The sequence below is a fragment of the Lissotriton vulgaris genome, chromosome 9 (assembly GCF_964263255.1).
Source record: "Lissotriton vulgaris chromosome 9, aLisVul1.2, whole genome shotgun sequence".
Taxonomy (NCBI): domain Eukaryota; kingdom Metazoa; phylum Chordata; class Amphibia; order Caudata; family Salamandridae; genus Lissotriton; species Lissotriton vulgaris.
Genome location: NC_141697.1, coordinates 1,142,695,529 through 1,142,719,397, shown reverse-complemented (window position 1 = coordinate 1,142,719,397; position 23,869 = coordinate 1,142,695,529). Strand labels below are relative to the sequence as shown.

At 41.8% G+C, this 23,869-nt stretch overlaps 1 protein-coding gene across 1 annotated transcript in view; it reads right to left on the bottom strand.

Annotated features, from left to right (window-relative positions):
* SFMBT1 (Scm like with four mbt domains 1) overlaps positions 1-23,869 on the bottom strand; it is a 433,177-nt gene that overhangs the window by 323,529 nt on the left and 85,779 nt on the right. The window contains exon 2 of the mRNA XM_086939186.1: positions 19,967-20,113. The gene's annotated coding sequence lies outside the window, so the exon portion shown is untranslated. The remainder of the gene's footprint in view (positions 1-19,966; positions 20,114-23,869) is intronic.

Here is a 23,869-nt window from a genome sequence, read left to right as displayed (position 1 = left end):
TAACTGGATAAACCATGAGGATCAAAAGGGGACTGAGTTCTAGTGAGGTTGAAATTCACGACTTCAAAGTTATAAAGGCTTAGAATAGGAGGCCAAATGATCTGACCTTGAATAGCACTTCCAGAAGCACAATCCAAGGCCTGAGCCCTTTCCAGGTAGACACAGCAACACCCTCCTCTTTTGAGTTCTGAGACGCAAGTGGTGGGAAGTCTTTTTTTACATGCACATTAGTTAATGATTACTTGGATCCAATCGTAAGAAAATCAAGCCAGCCTTCCTGAGCAGCACTTCCTGTCATTCTACAGTGAACATTCCTTGAAAACCTTGCTATAAGGGATCTATCACAATGGCAAGACCCCACTACCAGTGTGTAACACAACATCCCACCAAGGGCTGTCCTAGTGTTATGTGGCATTTCGCTTTAAAATACAACCCTGATGGATTTGAGGTCAGGTTACCTCCAATTGTGAATCAAGAGAGGTCAGGAAGGAACAGGCCACGTCACAGGCCTTCGTCGCACCAGGAACGTTTTTTACCATCAACATGCCAAATGTAAAGTCCCCTTTCTGGTCGGTGTACGGCCATCCTGCCCACTCCTCTCGCCGACATACTAAGATTACTAGCAGTAGATAGCCTGCAATTCACAGATTCCACCAGACCAAGCCTATTCTCTCCCAGGAAAGGATTTCCACAGCTCACTAAAGAGTAAATTGATTTTAGGAAGAAGAGCTGGCCTGTCAGAAATTACATCATTACTATCCAGGCTTTCAGGGAAGGGAAAAGGTAGTTTTAATAAAATAATTTTTGAAGCGTGATTGGAATGTAGGTTTGTGGGCCCCTGGGACATGACCTGTTTCCTTTGTGAATAAAACTGCAAAGTTACACGTGTGGTATATTGACGTCATATGTGTTTGTCAATTGTAAAAATCTGCAATAAAACAAAGTTGCATATATATATATTTATATATATAAAACTGTTTTAATCTCTGAATTAGGTTTTGGATAAATATTGCAACTGCTCTTTCCTAACCAGACTTGTGGGTATTATAATTGTTATTCTCATGTAGACTTTTACAACAGGAAAAGGCTCCACAGACTAATGCTGTGAATGAGAGCTTTTCTTTTATGTTATTGCCGGACATAACAATGTATTAAACGTGTCCCACTGTTGAACATCATGCATCCAGGCCTTGCAGATTCAAAGTACTACTTAAAGGTAAATCAGCTAATGTCAAATGTAGGTTTAAAAACATGTTTCCTTTGACATATACTTGCTGCAGCTGCTCACTGCAGTCCAGGTCTGCACCTGCATGCTTTAAGACCTGAATCTAGTCACTCCTGTACTTAATGTAAATATGCACTACAACCCACAGGTGCCATTTATCTTCTATGCCATCATAGCTTTACCTAAAGAGTAAATATGCCACTTAGGATTAATCAAACTTTTGGCATGTTTGGGGAGGGATGCGCATTGCAGATATACTGGAGACTGATTATCAGTTTCCTAGTGTCTGAAAATACAGTGTCCTAAAGTGAAATTTGAGAAGACCATATGAAAAGGTGAATATCCCAACAATGACGCTGTGTAGACCTCCTCAATCAAAGCATTTAGAATGAAGTGTGCAGCAAGGCACAGAAGGGATGCCACGCCTCCGGCCTCTGCATTAGAAGAGGGACCAAAATCATAGTCTTTAATTAAGGTAAATAAAAGGGGAAATGATGATTGGCCTTTAATATTTTTGGTACAAGAGGCCATTTCAAATTTCCTGTGACTCCACTGGGAATACCACCTGAATGGCTTCACCGATCACATACATGAACCCCCTCAACTCACCTCAAATTTCTTATGCATTTCTACAAACTACATGCAACATCCTTTCACCCACACACTCTAAAAGGGCGAGCAGGGACCCAACTGCAAATTGGAATAGTTCATGGCTTCATTATGGGTATGAAGCACAATATTATTTTCACAATATAATACAATGCCCCATATACTTTTTGTCCCGCACCTCTTGTTATTCCGTTTTCTATATATTAACACAGGATGGTGAATGTGTCTACTAGAATGATTCTCCTGACCCTGAAGTTGTTTTTCCGTCGACCAGTTCATAATCTTCTCTATTACGGTCACTGAACGTGTCTGTGATCTCATGATCAGGGGATTTTATTTTTTTAAATTACGAAGAGAAAAAGCAAGATCCTCTCCATCTCAGGAGACTCGAGAATTGACAATGTTCCTTCTAACAGACCATAAGAGAATTATCATAACACTCTCGGTTTTTAGATTATTTTAAACTGGTATTTTTTTGCTATTACTGACAACCAAATATTTGCAAACACCACTGATTTGCAATGACTGCCAGCAGGAGAACCAGGAAAGGAATGCTTCTAGCTGCATGATAACAGCATGTTTCTTAGCAAATGCATCATTCCTGAGGATCCAAATATCTTTTTCAGCACACATTGTGTTGGCTGCTTTCTGCATTACTTCTCTTTGGTGTGTGTTTGGCTTCATCGGGAAACGTATAGTTTCTGTTTAGCTTACACTGAATATTTCCAAGTCGACTACCCATCTGTGTAATTTAGAAATGATCTCTAAACACAGCGTGAAGAATAAAGTGCAAAACATACGAGGTACTATATTATTGCAAAATTTCGGTTCATTAATTGTTACTGCATGCACTCATTAACTTGAGCATTATGCAATGGTTTAATGAGAAAGGCATTTCAGAACCTGAAGTTCTAAAGTCCTAGCCACCTATGTGCAGGGTAGAGCAAGAGCCAAAATATTCTGAAAGGGCAGAAAAACTATTTGTGCATTGGAGGCTGGAAATTGTATTACAGACAGTAACCACAAAAAGTATACCAACACAGAATTAACTGCACTACTCCATGTAAATTAATACTACAAGGCTCAGGATTCTTACACACAACTAGCACATCTCTGCTCAGACTTTTTGGGCGAAGGTGTGAAGACATGAACACATGCAAAAAGGTCACTTCATTCTCATTGAATAGCCGATTCACAAAGAATTACATGAATGTGGGTGAAACCTATGCCAAAATATGGTCTGTGGATGGAATGCTATGATGCTGATCTCTATATGTTCACATATTGTATTTCTTTCCACCAATTGGATTTACTCCAGTGGCGAGTCACCCGGTTTTGCAGATTACATGTTAAGTAAATCTCAGATCTAATGTGGTAAAAGGAGCATTTCCGGGTCCTTTGTGAGCAAGAGAATGTTAAAACCCACAATCTCATAGTAATGTGGATAGTCTTAAACATTTTGGGATTTTTGTTCAGGTTTTCTAGGTAATGAAAGGAATGGGTACAACCTATAGGTGGCGGGTGAAAAAAAAAACGTTTTCCTCCAGATGAAAATTGCTCTTGTACATTCTCAGCACAAATATGCCTTGAACTCTATGGTTTTTATAGTTGCATGGTATACACATTACAATTCTCAGAATCCCAGAAAATCTGTAAATATATAGAAATGTGAAATTCTGTGATCTATAGATGCATTCATTTTCTATGAATTAGATACTGAACACTTAGCTGAACTTGCTCTATATCACTGCTTACTTCTAAAGACTACACGAGTATCCAGGTTAGTTGCAGCGTAAAATAGAGTTCTCAGCAAATACATTAATAACATTAAATTAATGCTGCATTTTATTGTACTACATCCTTAATACAATTAGCGTTTCAATTAATTACTTACATTACATTTAAGCGGATGCTACAAGCATGGGCATTGATGGACAACCTGCAGTGTGTTTCGAAGGAGCTCTCATTCTATGACAGAAACGCCGCACTTGTTTAAACTAGAGTTCCCATTCTAGGCCTGCTTCACAGGCATAAGGAGCACATGCAGCCCTTGTAAATATTAGCTAATCTACAGTAAGTGAAAGTAGATATGATGTGTCCCTGCCTAGAACGAAAAAAATTGAATACAATCTCAATAACTAGGACAACCTCTAACACAAGAAGAGTTAAAGAATATTATAATAACATTTGTCATTTACACAACACATGCCACTTAGAATTCAACAATGTTAGCCAAGCAAAAGACACTACCAGGTTGTTGACATGGGATGAGTCGGGGAATCCACAGTGAAGCTGAGGACCCTACTCCACGTTGGTCAATAACAACCCGAGAGTGCCCTCATACTTAGAAAATATTGCTATGGTAAAGCAGACACTTAAGTTTGGGGTGAAACTAAGAAAAGTGTTTGTTAAATGGTGTGTTCTTCATCAGACTATTTAGGTAGAAGTTTACAAGAAACATTTTTTAGTAATAAAGCTCCACCATTTTGTCCAGGTGAAATGCAGTGTAGTGAATTCCAGGTTCTGAGGGTCACAAAAAGGAGTGCACAGAAAGGCGACAGACTTTAGTCACAGTATACATCATTTGTTGGTGGCATTGTCAAAAAAAAATGTATGCACAATTTTGAGTAAGAATTAACTATGAATGTCACTGATTTTTATGATTAATTTTAGATATAACCAATGAATTATTAGTTTTGCACTAAAAATGATTTGAGATGTAATTTAGAAGTGTTTGCTAATGTGATTTAGTTGTGAACGTTTTTACGCAGACACTATTTTTATGCTTTTCAAGTGTTCTGTTCCCCTTTCTCCTGCTCATTCCCCCCACAATTTCCCCGTGTGACTTCTCTCCGCTCAGTCTTCTCAGATTACAAGATACTGTATGTAGTTATTTTCCTTAGAGTACATGTATCGTGAATTAAACTTTCTTTGTGTATTAAATGTAGCAACCCCACAGAGATTTCTGCAGCAGTTCTTTTCGGAGCCTGGTAGAATACACTAACTAGTGTGTGGGTCTAGGTTTGAAATGATTTTCGTATTGTGTTGTGTACCTCTAGACAGCAACAACACAGAATCTGCTGGAGCGTTTCTAAAAAGTGGGTTCATGTTATGTGCGTTATTGTGACACTTCTACTTCTGATTTGTCCAATATGAGTTCTTACTAGTCATGCCATGCTGAATTTGCACTCTTTGCTTATCACTTATTCATACAATGAGAATAAAAATACCCGATTTTGGGGATAACCCAAAAAATTATTTTCCTCTTCGACTGTCCAATTTATTGTTTATTTTGATGACTTTTTTAATAACTAGGGATGCGTTCTTTTATGAATTTGCGGCTCATTGGTACTTGGAATAATTCTGGTTTCTTGGGCCTAACAGAATAGCTCACAGAGGTCTCTAAACCACTTAATTACGTTTTTTTACTTAAACCTTTTAACTTTTTCCCTGATCTAGAATTCAATTATTGAGTCATCCCATTTACTTATTCATTACTCTGCTATACTAATGTTGGGTTTGAAGTTGAGGAGGGTGTTCTTTGTTGCACGATCAAGGGTGCTGGAGCAGATTTTCTGAAAATAATATTTTGGTGTGTCTAAGATTTTGGAGTTCTTTGCTCTTCTAGTATATTATTTCTAGAAATTGGGGTGAATTCTAATATGCTTTTACCCTTTTAAAAATGCTGATCTTCTGCTGGAATTTAATGTGCATGTCAGAAAGAAAACAAATTATTTCACAACTTTCTCATGGAAATTATTTCAAGTGCTCCGAAAGCTAAAATGAGGACACATTTTCTATAAGTTCACAAATATCTTCCTTGCACATGTGAAAAATATAAAAGTTTGGGATGTTGAGTAAAACATGTACTTCTAACAGCAGCAAAAGTCAGTTAGCCGATTCCCCTACGTTGTTTAACGTTTATATGGCCCCCCCTGGAGGATGTGGTCGCCCCTTTTGGGATAAAAATTGTCAGCTATGCTGACGATACCCAGCTGGTGGTTGCATTATCCCAACTGGAGAAGAACCCAGACTCGCTGCGCCTATGCCTGACCAATGTACACACTTGGATGTGTGAATCGTCGCTCAAACTAAACGGTTCTAAGACCGAGATAATGCTGTTAGGGCACAAGACTCCCTCTCTTCCCTCGACCGTTTGGTCCAGCTGCCTGGGTGAGCTCCACAGCCCCAAGCAGGAGATCAAGAGTTTGGGAGTATGGTTGGAGCAAGATCTTTCTTTTAAGACCCAGGCTAAGAAAACGGCGGGGATCTGTTTTGGGCTTCTTCGCTCAGCCCGTAAAGTCTTGCCTCTTCTCCCCTTGCCATCGAGGAGATTACTCATCCAGGGGCTAATTATTTCTAGGCTCGATTACTGTAATGCCATATTCCTTGGCGCCCCGGAAGCTACGTTCAGCAAGCTGCAGCAGGTGCAAAATGCTGCGGCCAGAATGCTGACTAACGCGCCAAGGAGGCAATCAGCTAAGCCCGCCTTGAAAACATTGCATTGGCTCCCGGTGCGAGAGAGGGTTACGTTTAAAGCTCTCTGCACTGCCCATAAGATCCTCCAAGGGAAAGGACCCCCCCTCCCTAAGGAAGTTAGTGGTGCCCTATAAAGCGAACAGAGCTCTTCGCTCTGATCAGAAACTTCTGCTTCAGGTCCCCAGAGTTCATAAGGCCCGCACTGGCGGCAGAAGATTTTCAATGCATACAGCCATCCTCTGGAATGCGCTCCTATTGAAAATGCGCCTTGAGACATGCACTCTTTGTTTTCGGAAGCTTCTGAAAACACATCTCTTCCCGTCTTAAGATGTTGGATTTGGCTTTGCAACGGGTTGACGGATACCTTGACAAGCGCTGGGATGCCCAAGGGTAACCACGCGCTATATAAGACTCATAATAAATAAATAAATAAATGTTCTACGGCAGATTCACGTCTCAGTTCTGATAAACATAGAATGTTAACTCTACATTCGCGACAAGGTTAAGTACTCCTGAATGCCATGTTGGGGAAATAGGAGTTGTGGAACTGAAATAAATCCCTATGGAAGCAACTCCAGTAAATGAACACAATAAGGGACTTATTTTGTCATAGAACGTTTGAATTGTGGTCTAGAGGCCTCAAACAAGGACACGTTTTCTATAAATTCTCAAATATCTTTCTCATCCATGTCGGAAAACGTCCTGCATGCTGAGTGAAACATACACTTCAAACACCAGCAGCAGTCTTTTAGCTGATTCATCAATGTTCCACAATAGTTTCACCACAGATTTCCAAAGAACTACTAGAGTGCTAACGTATTTTCAAGACAAAAAGAGAGGCACTCCTGAACACTTTATTTTGCTAGAATAGGAGCTGTTAAATAAGCAGCCTTTCCTTTAATATGCATTAAGGTATTAATGCAGACACAAACCAGTTACAAATGTAAGGGGATGTATGGGGTTCAGCCATTTATGGCATAATAGCTTTCTAAAGAGGCTAAAAATAGCTGAGAGAGAAAGCTGCATGTCCAGCATATGCATTCCACATTTGTTTGCTTTGGCTACTCATTTTCTTTGTCGCTTAATATCTCCTTGATATTAAAATATTAACATTTTGGTGAACATAGAATGATTTTTTTAAATAAAATGTATGAGAGTACAGTTTTTTTAGCGGTACAGGAAGCTCTTCAGAGCGGTTTTGAAATTAATAGATCCGTGCCTCAATGGGCCCCAAGACTCTATGGTTTGTATTTTGGTTATTACAATTTTCTTCTTATGTTTTCCCACTTTCTCTTTAAAATAGTCTCCTCTCCATGCATAAATCTCCAATGGCTTGAAATCATTTTTATTGTGGGTTGCACATAAGGTAAGGATACACATCACATTTAAAAATACATATTTATTTTCAATATAAAAACAAGTTACTATATATACCCTATACACAATTATGGAAAAGTAGACGGCTGCTATGATATTTGAACCTGTCAATTCTTCTTAGTAATGGAAGATCATCTGTCAAACGTCACAGGACAGGAGACCATTAAGGATGTATTTGTTTTATCTGGTTTGATTTTGAGAAACACTGCAACATATACTTTCAATTATGTCGTTTTGGCCCTGATGAAGTGACATTAGAATTTGTAAAATTCGCGAAGCACGTGTATGCCTATTTTAATTGAAAATTGTTGTCTTTGAATTAAAAATATAACCAGGTTGATAACGCTTCTAAAACTATTGTTCTTTGTTTACTTAATAAAACAATCATGCTGAAGAGACGACCTCTATGAAGAAAATGTCTACGCTGCTAACTTTATGAATTACTGTCAATGGGATATACGCCTCGAACATTGTTCATTTTTTGTCGAGCCTGGGCAGCGCATGCTGTACTCAGGTATGAACTTGAAGCTCTGCCCATCTTTTCAATTGGCTCCTGTTACTGCCCTTTCTAAATGGTTGTTTCTGATTCATTAATAGGCTTGTTAGTCCTTCCTTAATAACGCCTTGTCTGCATTTGTAACCTCGCATAAAGACTGGACCTTATACTTGTGTGGTTACACTGTATGTTTATTTAGTCTGAGAGAACTATTTTCTGTGTGTATTTAGTCTGTGAGAACTATTTTCTTTAATTATTTTGTCCTACTCCATACACAAAGTGCTTTCTTGCAAGGGCCACGTGCCATTTTTTCTTTCTTTTTCCGGTGCGGTCCGCTTTCAATAGAGGGCAGCGCGCCTTTTTTTTTTTATTTTCCTGCGTGGTCCGCTTTAAATAGAGCAGCCACACTCCGTTTCTTTGAATTTTTTTTTCTTTTTTTTTGTAGTGCCTTAATCAGTGCTTTCATTTTAATATAAGCAAGGCACCTTACTTTATATGAGCCACGTCCAAAGAAATGGCCGTGGCCGACATTACAGTGAAAGTGCGGCATGGGGCGCTTTTACAAAAAAAAAGTTTTGCTTTTCAAAGTGACCAAAAAATATTTGTTTGTCAACTTGACACCAAATGCTTTTTGTTTTGTCAAAGCGATCCATGCCGCGCTTTCACTTTAATGTCGGCCACACCAATTACTTTAGACGTGGCTTGTCTAAGAAAAGGGATGCGTGAAAGCGCTGCATGGGCGCTTTGACAAACAAGCATTTACAATTCAATAGTTCTCACATTTAATAGTTTTGTAAAAGCGAGACCTATTGCATTGCAAATGCTTGTTATATACTCTTGTTATTGCCAGGGGCTAGGTGCATGACCAAACTTGAGGTCTATTAAATCTTGCAAAAGCCCTTTCCCCCCCCCCCGCTTTTTACATTTAAGGTAAATTAATGAAACTATATTTTAAAACACTTAGCCTTGCAAGTCACATATAACAATGAGGCTACTATTTAGAAATAGAGGCAAAAGTCATGAAGTACAATATTTTCTCAGACCCTGAACAATGTAAATTTATAATACAAACAATTGGAAAAGGAATGTTTGCTCATACTCATTTATTTCAGGGAATTGGAGCAGCAAAGGGAAACACTATTATGTACACATTCAGCCTTCGGCACAGGATAGTGAATGATTCTAAGGCTGTCTTCTCCATCAGCATTCTCCCAGTGCAAACACATTGAGCGAGTTAAGGAAACACACTAGTTCCCTAATACAGCTCTGTGATCTTCACCGGCGGGCTGATACTGTAATGAAGCTTGTCAAAGGTATTAGCTATGAAATTCCTGGGTAGATATTGACTGGCTATTAGCCAATAAAAATACACCATTTTAGTTATGTCCACCGGCCCTATTTACAATTGTTTTTATGTGCTTTGTAAGCGTTTGCATTTTTATGAACCTGAAGCTATTCCGTTTCTTTGATTTTACAAGGATGAGATGTAGTACTCTTTGCCACATACATTCATCAGGACAGCTAAATATATTTTTATAGAAATGTGAATGGACATGTTTTTCCCCTACAGACAATAAGGAGATAATCAGATACTTGTGCCATCCATTTCACTGGTAGTGAGGAGCCTTTGGGGGTACTCCAGCTGTCACAGTTGCTGCGTGCCCCCACTAGAGGGCCTCGTTTAGGGTTTGAGGTTTTGGCAGCACTTAAGTTGGAAGTGCTACCACCCTTCCAACTTGTAGTACCTATGAGGGGAATCCACGGTGCTTCCAACAGCAGAGCATCCTGCCAGGAAACAGTGTAGGCACAGTGCCACACATGTTTTCTTCCTGGAAAAGCTAGGACAGGCGTGGGGTGCTGGGAAGAAAAATGCTAAAATATCCAATATGCAGTGAGAGAACTCCCTGTGCAATAGAGACATTTTTATCTTCCTGTCTAAGAAAGAAACCATAATCTGGAGCAAGAGAACATGGAGGGCCGAGATAAACATGGTACCCTACTTGGCATTCACCACCAATGCGCTTTCGTCACAAGACAACATAAGCATGTAGAGAGATCCCTAGTCTGATTATACACATATTCCATTCCAAATGATGACCATAGCAATCCCTGGGACATATTATAACCAGAAACCAAATTGTTTGGGTTTCAGTGGACATCTATATGGGATCAGAATTGGGAAGTTGTAAAAAATTGTTCCCAAAATGTAGAACAGAGTTAATAATAATGGAACATATTTTAAACAGTTAGAAACATTAATTGAATTTTACATTTTAAGTGTGTTTTTATAACTACAAGTGAGTTATACACAGAAATGCCATATATGGAGCAATCTCATCAAGTGTTTTGGATCTTTAAAAAACAGTTTAATACACTCAAGATTTTGCATTACTGATAACATGTCCAGCCTGTACACAATTAATACAGTATTGCAGTGAAAAATAAATCACAACCTGAAAGGCTCTGCAATGAATGTAGAATAGTTGGAAATGTAAACTATGAACTTCGTTTCACTATGGTTAATTTGCATGCAAGCTAGATGAATCTAAGCAGTGTATATTAAATCAGTGATCTAGTGGTTCACAATGAGAACAACGATCTTTCTCTTAAAGAACAAAATTTGTGATTTTTCAAAATTGGAAGAAGGCATTACTTCCCATGGTGTCAATTACCACGGCTTGAAAAAGGGCTTTGCTCTTCCAATTGTCTCTACTCAACATGCTAAGACCTTAAGAGCGTTGTTGTGGTGTCCAAGACATCATTAGGCTCGCTTGAGATCGGACACATTTTCAAATTCACATTAACAGATCTTAACTTTTGAACGACACTCCTGGCTAGATGCAATTCTCTGCCAAATACTTCCTTGTGGACCAAGTAATGCAAAGCCAGCCTTCACACCTTTAAGTTCAATCATGCAAACCAGATGCCAGTATTTCTCCAGAGGAACTGACTGATAGGTCTTTGAAAGTCACTTAGAAGTCGCAAATTGTTCATGCAAACCCAAGGTACAAAGTCTTCTTTTAACTCGGAGCAGAGAAACAAGTGAGCTGGAACCCCGAATAGACAGCAAATCCACTACTACCACCAGACTAACACTGCCATGGCATGAGGCACCCAATTGGTCAGTGGGTGTTAGGCAGCATTATGTTCCATAATTCTGCTTTCTAGACCACTGCGGGTGTGAGGTTAAAGAAATCATGTTAGCCTAGACAAGCAATACTTGCAAATTTCATCTCCATACATGGATTCTACGATACATTTACCAAGCGTTACCAAGAGTTCAAACACAACTAACAGAAATATTCCCCTGGCTAGTAGGCCATGGGACCCATTGAGCATCTGGTCAGGGCACGTTCAGTGTGACAGAAAGCTCACTTTGTGCAGCGCTCCAAAACGAGCTGGATTCCTATTATATTTTCTGTGCCTTTCTCAAAAAGAAGAGGAGTTTGATAGGTTGCCAATTACTAAACTGGAACAACGACTTTTTCTTTCACAAGTGGTGTGTCAGATCACAATTTCCTTTACTCCAGGACAGCTATAGAAAGGAATGGGGTGGGGTCATCTGCTAGGGAAGTTCCAAATCACACTTAGAAATGCACCATCAATTACATTGTGTAAATGGATGAGCAAACTGGTATGCATCATGAACAAGGCCACACACATGATCACATCTGAACTCAATATCAGGGAAATTCAATGATGTGGTCTTCAACATATGATCAAAAATTGAAAACTCCTAGCTGACGTTTTACTCATCTGCAAAGAGAAAACAACAATATTTATATTTGACTGAATAACTATAAGTTATTGGGACCGAAAAGGAAAGAAAGATCAATTTCCTGGGTAGATCAAACAATTTTCCCTTCTGAATATATATATATACATTTTGCATACTTAAACCCAGACTCGGCAGAAAGCCTACGATTTGTTTATGGGTATTCACTAACTACTCTCCAGTCACTCCAATCACTTCCCATGTTGCAAATGGTTAAAATCTACTCCTGGCAAGGGCAGAAGTGGAGTTTTTTCCAGGATGGGCAAAAAAGATGGAAGTGTAGGCAAAGGAGGGTGTCCATGAGAAAAAATATTTTCTCCCTTGATAAAAAAATAAAACAATAATAAAAAAGTAATTTATTTATTTGTCCTAGCCCAAAGGCCATACAAATGGTGCAAACCAAGAATGGTATAAAAACACAACATATTTAGTGTGGAAATATTAAAATTTGAAGAAAAGTTCCGGTAACTGATTCCAGCGAGACATTAAAATAAGCAGAGTCATCTGACTGGTACCCCATTCTAGGAGCGATCGTTTCTTCTAGTCAATCTCCATGCTCAGAAGATAAAATGGTTAACTTCTTAAACAAGGGTTTGGAGTCAGTCCTAAGGCATACTGACAATGTGCACTTCCTTACATTGTGATTTAAAAACAACTGACAAAGGATCTGCCTTCAGAGCCCCAGAGTATGTGTACTCAAAAAATAAAAAGCGCAACAAATTCTTGGCTGCCAAGTTTGCGCATGCAATTATCACTTCCAATTGCACTGTTTGACCATTTTTAGGTCTCGCCTGTCGATGCGCATGCGCATCGAGCAAGCGAGACTATGGGGACTTATCCACTCTTTGTCCAACTTGCAAGGAATCGTGGCGATTCCTTGCAGTGCCCGTGACTTTTAAGCTCAATGCGCATGCGCATTGAGCTTAAAAGCGCGTGCACATCAGTTCCCTCAGCCGCACTCCAGGCCCCCGCTCCGCCCCCTCCCGCCGTGTCGCATTTCTCCTCCCCCCTCCCCTTATCTGCCTCCCGCCGTGTCGCATTTCTCCTCCCCCCTCCCCTTATCTGCCGTCCCTTCGTCTGTTCCCTCTCCCCGCCCCCTCCCCTGCCCGCCGTGTCGCATTTCTCCTCCCCCCTCCCCTTATCTGCCTTCCCTCCGTCTGTTCCCTCTCCCCGCTCCGCCCCCTCCCCTGCCCGCCGTGTCGCATTTTTTTTTTAAATCCCCACTTCCCCCCTACCCCCCAGCAATGCCAACACTGACGCCGTGCTCTGCTGCTTGTTTTTTTCTTCCTCACTTCTAGCTGCTGCAATTCCAGTCCAGCAGCCTGGGCGACGGAGGGAGGATTTGCAAGCAGAGCTGCTCCCATTTGCAATCAATTTCCGTAGAATTTGCCAATGATTTAAATGCTTATTTTTTCCGCATTTTTGTTAGCACAGAGCTGTGGCATTATCGAACCGGCGTCGATCTCTTTCTGCTTACTCAACAAGGCGCACTGTTGACAAACACTGATGAGCCAACTGGTTTAACGAGGATAGCGATGTTGGCCACCCCTCACCCTCACTCACCCTCACCCTCACTCACCCTCAACCCCTCACCCTCACTCACCCTCAACCCCTCACCCTCATTCACCCTCACTCACCCTCAACCCCTCACCCTCACCCTCACTCACCCTCAACCCCTCATCCTCACTCACCCTCACCCTCACTCACCCTCAACCCCTCACCCTCACCCACCCTCACCCTCCCTCACCCTCACTCACCCTCAACCCCTCACCCTCACTCACCCTCAACCCCTCACCCTCACTCACCCTCACCCTCACTCACCCTCAACCCCTCACCCTCACTCACCCTCACTCACCCTCAACCCCTCACCCTCACTCACCCTCAACCCCTCACCCTCAACCCCTCACTCACCCTCACTCTCACTCATCCTCACTCACCCTCAACCCCTCACCCTCACTCGCCCTCAACCCCTCACCCTCACTCACCCTCAACCCCTCACCCTCAACCCCTCACCCTCAACCCCTCACCCTCAACCCCTCACCCTCACTCACCCTCAACCCCTCACCCTCGACCCCTCCCCCTCAACCCCTCACCCTCACCCTCACTCACCCTCACTCACCCTCACTCACCCTCAACCCCTCACCCTCACTCACCCTCAACCCCTCACCCTCAACCCCCACTCACCCTCAACCCCTCACCCTCACCCTCACTCACCCTCAACCTCACTCACCCTCAACCCCTCACCCTCACTCACCCTCAACCCCTCACCCTCAACCCCTCACTCACCCTCACTCTCACTCATCCTCACTCACCCTCAACCCCTCACCCTCACTCACCCTCAACCCCTCACTCACCCTCAACCCCTCACCCTCACTCACCCTCAACCCCTCACCCTCACTCACCCTCAACCCCTCACCCTCAACCCCTCACCCTCACTCACCCTCACTCACCCTCAACCCCTCACTCACCCTCAACCCCTCTCCCTCACTCACCCTCAACCCCTCACTCACCCTCACTCTCACTCATCCTCACTCACCCTCAACCCCTCACCCTCACTCACCCTCAACCCCTCACCCTCAACCCCTCACCCTCACTCACCCTCAACCCCTCACCCTCACTCACTCAACCCCTCACCCTCACTCACCCTCACTCACCCTCAACCACTCACCCTCACTCACCCTCACTCACCCTCACCCACCCTCAACCCCTCACCCTCACCCTCAAACCCTCACCCTCACTCACCCTCAACCCCTCACCCTCACTCACCCTCAACCCCTCACCCTCACTCACCCTCACTCACCCTCACCCTCACTCACCCTCACTCACCCTCACCCACCCTCAACACCTCATCCTCACTCACCCTCACCCTCACTCACCCTCAACCCCTCACCCTCACTCACACTCACTCACCCTCACCCTCACTCACCCTCAACCCCTCACCCTCAATCCCTCACCCTCACTCACCCTCAACCCCTCACCCTCACTCACCCTCAACCCCTCACCCTCACTCACCCTCACCCACCCTCACCCTCACTCACCCTCACCCTCACTCACCCTCACTCACCCTCACTCACCCTTACTCACCCTCACTCACCCTTACTCACCCTCACTCACCCTTACTCACCCTCACCCACCCTCACTCACCCTCAACCCCTCACCCACCCTCACTCACCCTCAACCCCTCACCCTCACTCACCCTCAACCCCTCACTCACCCTCACCCTCACTCACCCTCACTCAGCGCAACCACAGCATCTTCACTAAATATATTTAATAAACTTTAAGCTATTGGCAATATAAAATAAAATCCATTTTATTTACGTATTATTAATTTTTTTTTAAAGCCATTGATTTTTTTTTATATCAATACATATAAGTCACATATAAGTCCCGTTAATACAAAACATGTTGCTTTACAAATGCTAGAGGTGTCACATTTACAAAAATTATAACTATTGGCTTTGTAAAGAAGAAAGCTATTAATTTCGCTATTTAGAAAAAACAACACATAAATAAAAAACAAAAAAATAAATAACACCTATAGCTCAAACTTTACTACTGCGAGACCTATTGCATTTCCAATGCTTGTTTGTATAGGTCAGCACCGGCAAAAAGTGAATTGGCAATTACTCAGCAGATTTTTGTATGTGCGCCTTGTGTATTTGCTCATGCGAAAATTAAATTCACAAGCATCTGCTTGAGGTCGATTGGATAGACAACCCCCTACACACGGGGATATTACTTTATTTTAATTTTAAATGTTTGGGGAGGGCAGGCATAGGGCCCGATACTAACCCCTTAAATGGCATCACATTCTTTCTGTACTGGAGGCCCACTGCAGGAGTTATATCTGCCCCACTGTAAGGCATACAGCTGACTACACATCAGGAATTGGTTTATTAGAATAAAAATTATGGGGAGGGGCAAGCCTACCAGACATTAGGTCTATGCCCCACCCCTAAGTGACTAAACAGTATTTCTGCCCACTGGAGCCTAGGGCGTCCCCATCAGCATGACAAGCAGAGGAAATGTCGATGTATTTGAGTGTAGTTTTGACATATGGGCGGGCGGAGAGGGGGCAAATACCAATTTCCTCCCACGTGCCATTATGAATGGGCGCACTACTTAGGCTCTGGGTCAGCCACCGACCAGGAATCTTCCAAACCCTGGGGGGTTCTGAAACCTACAAATCCAGTTTGGTGGGGGTTGCACAGATCCTGCAAAATGTTCTTACTCAGGATGCCCTGCAAATGTCAAAGTTTGGCTAAAACCATGCATTGATATCTGTGAGGGGAAAATTCTGGAATTTGATGCGGTCTAGGAAATTCCTACCATCAAACACTTGAATACTTCTACATGTATAGATGCTACACCACGTGTGGCTAGGCCTACTGCCTGCGACAGAAATGTACTAAACCAGGGACCATCGAAGACCACACTGACTTCAGACGGTTAGCTTTCATCTGTTGCTCTCACAGGCCAACCTATACAAGTGGGGTACTGTTTTTATTAGGAAAAAGTGCAAGATGGGTGGTAGGAATTTGGTGGATCAAGCAGATGCTGAGGAATGTGAGTAGAATCTGTGATTTTACTCAAAGGTTGAGTTTTGCAGGGTATTAGGTGTAAGAAAAGTTTGTGGGATCCTTGCAAGTCACACCTTCCTGGATTCTTCTAGGTGTTTAGTTTTAAAAAATGTCTGGGTTTAGTAGGTTTTCCTGAGAGCAGCTTAGCCCAGGCCCAAATTCTGCAGCTATCCACACCACCAATATGGGCATTTTTGAGCCAAAAAGATTGATGCCTCCACATTGTGTACTGGGGCATTTAATTTCAAACCTTTTGTTGATGCAATTTAAAATAAAAGAAAATGTGATTTCTTGCACAGATCGGTCTCTTCATTCACCCAGTTCCATCCAAAGAAATCCACAAACCCTGGGTACCTTTGAATCCCCAACATATGGGGGGAAAGGACACAAAACTGGCCTGGGTATGTTTTGAGGAAACGAAGTTATAAAATGTATGTGCAAAGTGCCCCAAATCACAAAAAAAATGGCTCAGCATTGCAGTGGGAAAAGCCTCAGTAAACAAAAGGGTTAAGAATGGGGGCCCTAATTCATTTTCGTGTTGCACCTAACAGTTTAACAAGGATTATCAAATGCTACTCCTTTTGTTAAAATATTGATGTACATCAGACATGTTTTCTGAAATGATGTTTACGAGAAATACTTTTTATAACTGCACAATAGATTACTAAAACATTTCATTCAAGTTGTACAGTTTTTCTCTACATTTCCCTTTGAAAGAAAATATTCACAATCTTGTCTGTGCATCTGCGTGTATTTTTGCACACCATCATTGAGTATTCTATAAATAGCACAAATTGTTAAACTTTGCAAGCAAGGGTGGCTTTTTATACGGGAACCACAGTGATTATTGCAAGCATAGCTTACAGGTCCCTGCATTTCCGGAATGCTCACCAAAATAGTAATTTACATTAAAGAATCATTTTTAAAACTTTCAACACTTTATGCACATGAAGACTGATATTGCCTTAGCGGTACACAATCCTCTGCCCCACAACCATACAGCAGTACTGTAGCCTGGCAACCACATAGTTTGTGCCACAGGGGCCTGGCTTACTTGTGAACCAAAATAAATATGAAAACCTGTGGTCCTTGACCCCAAACAATATGTTCTGAGCATTGGGCTATATGAATTCCACTTTCTTGCTAATGGTAGGTCAGCAAAGTACCTGAGTAAATTGACTACTAACTGTTCAGATCTGTGTGAGTGATCTGAATTCCAATAGGACTGAACCTTGGCAAAGTCGACTCAGCCTTTCATCCTTCCAATAAGGTAAACTAGTACCGATTTCGATAAGGGAGTAATAGCTGTACATAAAAGTGTACTGCATAAAGAGCTTTGGATAAAAGCGCTATAACTGTAACATATTATTAAGGGTGATCAGTTTCAGCCAATGTTGATAAGATAAATTAACTTAAAGGATAACAGTTGAGTTAAGAAAAAATGGCTCACATGAGCAAACAACCCTAGGAATCAGATGTAAGGGTGACGGAAATAAAGGCCTATTAGTGTCCCTGACCACACACTGTGTTACATGTACATGATGTGTGATCCTGACTACGAATATTACATTTTTCTCGTATATTTCACTTCACGGAACTATTCTAAGATATTAGGCCATTTCAAATGTACTTGAATTGACTACTTTTTGCTACATTGCAGCATAAAAAGGACTTAGTTTATTTCCTTTAGACTGCTGACCCAAGTAAACAGATAGGAACTAAAGGAACTTACTGGCTGCAGCTTATAGCTTTACTCCATGCAGACTAGGAGATGGGGCTCTGCTCACTGGTCAGGTACAGAAGGATGTAGATACATCTATGGGATGCGCACCACAGAGGGAGGACCCAGGTAGGACAATGTACCAACCTCACACTAACAAGGGACGTGACAGCAGGGCAACGACGAGTAGTCATCAAAAGGGAGAGAGCGGAAAAGGGTTTATGAATAAACCACAATGGAAGTGGAGCTCGAGGCAAAATTGACGATAGAGATTGTGCTAGAAGGTAAGAAGGGAATGGGTTCCACAGGAGTCTACACGTGAAGGTAAAAGCTATCACAACGTGATACATATGAAAACAGAAGCAACTAAATGGGGTAAATACCCCTATTTAACCCCTTCCATGCTGATGACGGCCCCCGGCCGTCATGCATCACGGTGCTCGTGTGCTGATGACGGCTGGGGGCCGTCATGAACCCGCCCACTCAATAAAAGTGCCGCACAGGCGCAGAATCGCAGCTGCGCCCAAGGGGTTAAGGAAATTATTTTGTTTGCTTGCTCCAAAGGGGCATAAACAGCATGGCATAACAGGACAGCTTAGGGCGAGCTGGCCCTTCTTCAGCGTTTCCTATTTTTGGCTTCCTGTGTGTCTTTCAAAAATATACTATAATTCTACTCTAAACCCATCACTAGACCATCCCATTCACAAAACAGCTTTCTAATTCCTTCGCCAATGCAAAGGACTGATGTTTCAGTACAAACGAGGCCCTTGTAGCTCTGTGGAGCACCTCTTCCTGTCCAGGTAAAAGAACCAATCCTAGTCAGACCTTTAAATCTGGCACAGGCCCAAAGTGCCTTTTCATCCCTTTTATGAATTGTTCAATCAAATCTCCTTTAACCCTCACCTGAAGTTGGAGTAAGCAGCTAATTACACAGTTTACAACTTCCAGGAGGTAGCTGACACCAAGTTTCTCAAGTTTAGACAGCTCGGCTGGTGGCATTAAGTTATACTTGTCTCAGGGAGTGAGTGAGCCTTGGTAACAGACAACACGACCAATGCACTAAAATCGAACCAGCCATGCAGCACTTTATTAACAATGACACCACATACAGCACAAACCAACACCATGGAACATTTGACAGAAAACCGTTCTAACATAAAACCGCATGCTACAATAGTACAAAAAGTAACTCATGACCAACTATCAATTCACCCTTGGAATAGTACTAGAGGCACCTTTTTCTAGGATAGAACAACAAACAAATGTATCAGTCTCGGTAAGTCCATGTGCATTACCGAAAGGAGTACACAGTGGTGCAGCAATGCTAGTGCAGGAACAAAGAACAGCACCCACATGACCTCTATGCAAGAAGTGCACCTCCATCTTGGATTTGAGATCAGACGCGTTTGCACAGTCTTACCATCATGCACTAGGCCACCCACCTGATCCCACCGAATAACTGCAGAAGACAATTCAATGATGAAGAATCCAACATAAGACCCACAGTTCCTGCTAGCTGACATCTTATTTATCAGGAAAGAGAAAACCACACAATATCTGCAATTAGTCATTTTCAGAGAGTGCCTTTCCCCCTCCAGCCCAAGTGTTTCTGGATAAAGTACACATCATCTTGGTCTCAGAGCAGATGGACCCCTCCTAGTAAAGTGACAGATTCACAGAGATGCCCCTCGGGTTCTACTCACCAAGCGCCGGGTCTGGTGCAAGGTGACTCCAGTCACTGGAGTATTGTTTTCTTCTTGTACTGCATCTCACTCTACAATTATCCTTTGTATTCGTGTTTTCTCCAATTTAACTTGCTGAACAGAGCTGTGCAACCCGGCCTGGTACTTCTACAATAAATACAGAAATGAACACCAGTAAAGAAAACAAACAAACAGAAACATGATAAAACGAAGAATGACAATGAGTCCCAAAATTAAGGGGTGGCATATGTAGCTTTAAGTAGCTCGGAGACAAGCCTGCGGTGCATTTACATACAAGAAGTGATGAGTAACTGAGGGGAAAGTTTGAGTGCAAGAAAAGAAAACAAACAAAAAACCTAAGGAAATGAAGTTTTTTTCTCATGTTGGGGTCAATTCAAAATCTACCAGGGTTGTGTCTCCTGACAGGATAACATTGTGTGAGTTCTGATGTCGTGCCTGGGTACAAATATTTTTTGTTGGGGTGTTTTGTTGGACATGTTACATAAGGGGAAACTGCCTAGTGTTGAAAATGTGTAGCGTATGACTGGATTTACGAATAGTATTATTATTACTACAGCTATTGTTAGAGTTTTAGAAAGTGCTGACATGTTGCCTTCTGGACACATCTGAGAGCTTTGCTACATATATCACCTTAAATGATGAAGATTATTTGCACCTTTGCATCAAGGTAAATATGAGGAGAGCCCTAGGTCAGCCAGTACCGAGCTGATCCTGTGAGGGGGTAAGGATGCAGTGGTCACGTGGCAGGTTTGTGCAAGGGTCTGGCATTTGATACTCTGAAATAAACAGATTAGAAATACTGTACAACTGGAGTGAAATGTGTTCCTATTCACAGGCCTATTATTTTAACTCACAGCAATTACCACCCAGATACAACTCCAAGACATAACTTATTACTTTAATTAGTTCAACAATTCTCTTGAGACCCTTGCCCAGCGCTTAGGGTTACAGCTAAAGCCATCATTCGAAATCACTGTGATATGGTCACATTTAGAAGAAAAAACAAATTAGCGGTTAGACACCGATGGGCCTCAGTTTTCCTAAATTGTTGTACATACGGGAAATAACTCACGAGAAGGGCGTTACTGTCCCTTAAGGCCTTTCGTGCTAACTAATGGCGCCAAGTAATACTAGCTGTTTTCAGACCCTCAGTAATTGGGGTGAATAAATTCCTTCGAGAACCTCGGGTTTCGTGTTGCATAGCAATGTTTGGATTTGATTACATTTGATGTTATTTTGATATCTTAATCCCGAAAGAATAAGGATGGTGTTTGAATGAGAGAAAAATAAACACTTTCGAGGTTAGTGAGCAGTTAACTTTTCTACACGTTTATCCAATTGAAGAATTCTTCCTTCTGTTCTGGTTTTGTGGATGCCTGTTTAAATGCGCCATGGCTAGGTTTTTGCATAGTTGGATGTTCATCAATTTTTAGGACTTTATTGTCTTTTAGTGCCAGGGAAAACTGAGTGCAAAACACACCTGGTGGAAATTGGTTACTCTATGTTTGTGAGCAGTTTCTACACCGCCCCTGTCATTTTATCCATCAGTAATCGGGATTAACGTGCAACTGGGTTTGCCGTATGGTATTCCACATGCTACATTGTTTGGGCCACACAAGTTACCATTTCCACCTGATTCCAAACTTAACACAACACTCAGAATGCGGCAGTTACTGATTTAAAAGGGTCTTGATTGGGGGTGGGGCAGGGTGGATCAACAATTGGGAGGGTATATAGTAACAAAACTCACAAGGTTTCTTCTAATTCATGATTATGTGCCATATTGACTAATCACTATGAACTCACCACATGTTGTAAATTTGCCTTTGCCACTTCTTTTTGCACTTTGAAGGCACCAATACATTTAATTGGAAAGAATAGCAGAGAGGAAATAAAATATTCTTTCTCTCAATGAGCACTGCTTCTCACCGCGCCAATGCAAGAGACCTGTACATTGTAGGCAGAAACTCGACTGGTCATGATAGCAAAGGTACAGAAATGAGTCAGAATACTGTTTTATTGTCAACTTATTTTTTTGGTCAGATTGAGGATATTGCTGCCCACAACATAAAGGGTGTTTTCTAGTACTGAAAAAGTCTGTGACTTTGGTGCTCCTCTCACCTCTACTGTCACTCTCCATGCCTTAATGTGATTCACGCTGCAACCTAACTGGAACCCTACCCTGGAGCCCATGCACGTCAACCAAATCCCCACAGATGGGTCACACTAACCAGCACTCTTCGCTTCCACACATGCATGCTCAACAGTGGTTTCTCAATGGAAAGTAACTGCACTACCTGAGCCAAACTAATGGCAATGATGCTTTAGCACTGATGAAGATCTCCGGCAAGACCAGCCAAACTACTTTAACCAGTACAACGCACATGTGAGCATATGAGACACAAACTTTTCGTGGTATGCAGTGATGGCCTTGATTTGATGGACAAAGTAATTGGCATCTGTACAACATTCAGGTTGTTTTCTTAGACTGATAGTGCTTCTCGCATCACTACTTTCCGGTCAGACTCAGTATCTTCATGCTGCACTGGCCTGATGCGCCATGGTTGGAGCATGTCTCTAGTCCTCAGACACATCACCCAACCTCTCTACATGTAGATCACTCTAGAATGCTCCATTTATGTCCTTAAAAAGCATGCCCCTGCATAGTTTCCTGAAGGTAAAGTAGCAGGGCTACCAGGCTATCAAGTGACATCAGTGAGCCACTTGTCAATTCCACAGTAACAAGCAGTCCATTTTGGGGTGAACTGCATAATTTCTCTTTTCGACAGTGATTGTAATACTTATTCACCATTGTCTTTCCTTTCGCAAATGATCATTTACGGACACCAATACTTTTACATAATATCTTTCTCGTTGAGTACATACCCGCTCTCTCTTTAAACATAGTGCAGTGTATAATTGACTATATAAAGTTCACTCACTCATAGAATCATCTCTGTTGAATGGTTGGTTAGACTAAGTCAAGTGCAGGAGTGAGGAATAGAGTTCTACAGAGCATGGGGAATTGAATTAGAACGAATGTATGTATATTACCCCAATCATCTAATGTTTCAAATCTGTGTAATGTAAAGAGCTCTGATACCCTCTTGAGTCATGTTCGCGCTATATAACACTTTATACATAAATAAATAAATATACACAGAAGCACCAAACTACTAATGGTCCAACTTAAAGAATGTGAAAAAGGACTTTGGTATATGACCAAACTCTTGAGACAAGTACATCTTTGTACAGATATCCTACAGCAAAGAGAGCCCACACTCTATGACCTCACATATTACATCACTCATGATATGTTAAATCACATCACCGATTAGGTATTCAAAAAATATATATTTCTCAAATTACAAATGAGTACCACTGTCCCCAAGGTCTTGAGGGGTCTTAAGCAGTACATGACGGGGTCGCACTTAACAGTGAACTGACTAACTGGCGGATTTGAGTGATTTTTTTTTAATGTTAGTTTTTCTCTTCTTTCAACAACTAAGTTTAACATTACTTTAAAGTAGGGATATTTGCAGTGAAAACAAATGTATATATTTAGACACATATATTTTCACTGGGAAAAACCAACAGTTAAAGTGACATCATATTTAGGTGAAAATGCCAAGTGAAACATAACATTTTAAACTCTAAAAAACACTGAAATTCACCAGCTAATGCGCCCAGTAAACAAAGCAGCAGCAGGGCCCTAACCCCTCCAAAGCAGTGGAGCATAACCTGTGGTGCATAACCTGTGGTCCAGGAACCTCTGAAGGTCCACAATGCCTCTTCAGGGAGTCCACGACTGTTTTACAAAATTAAATAATATTAAAATTAATAAAACAAATGAATAAAGTATATACAAATAAATAAATAAAA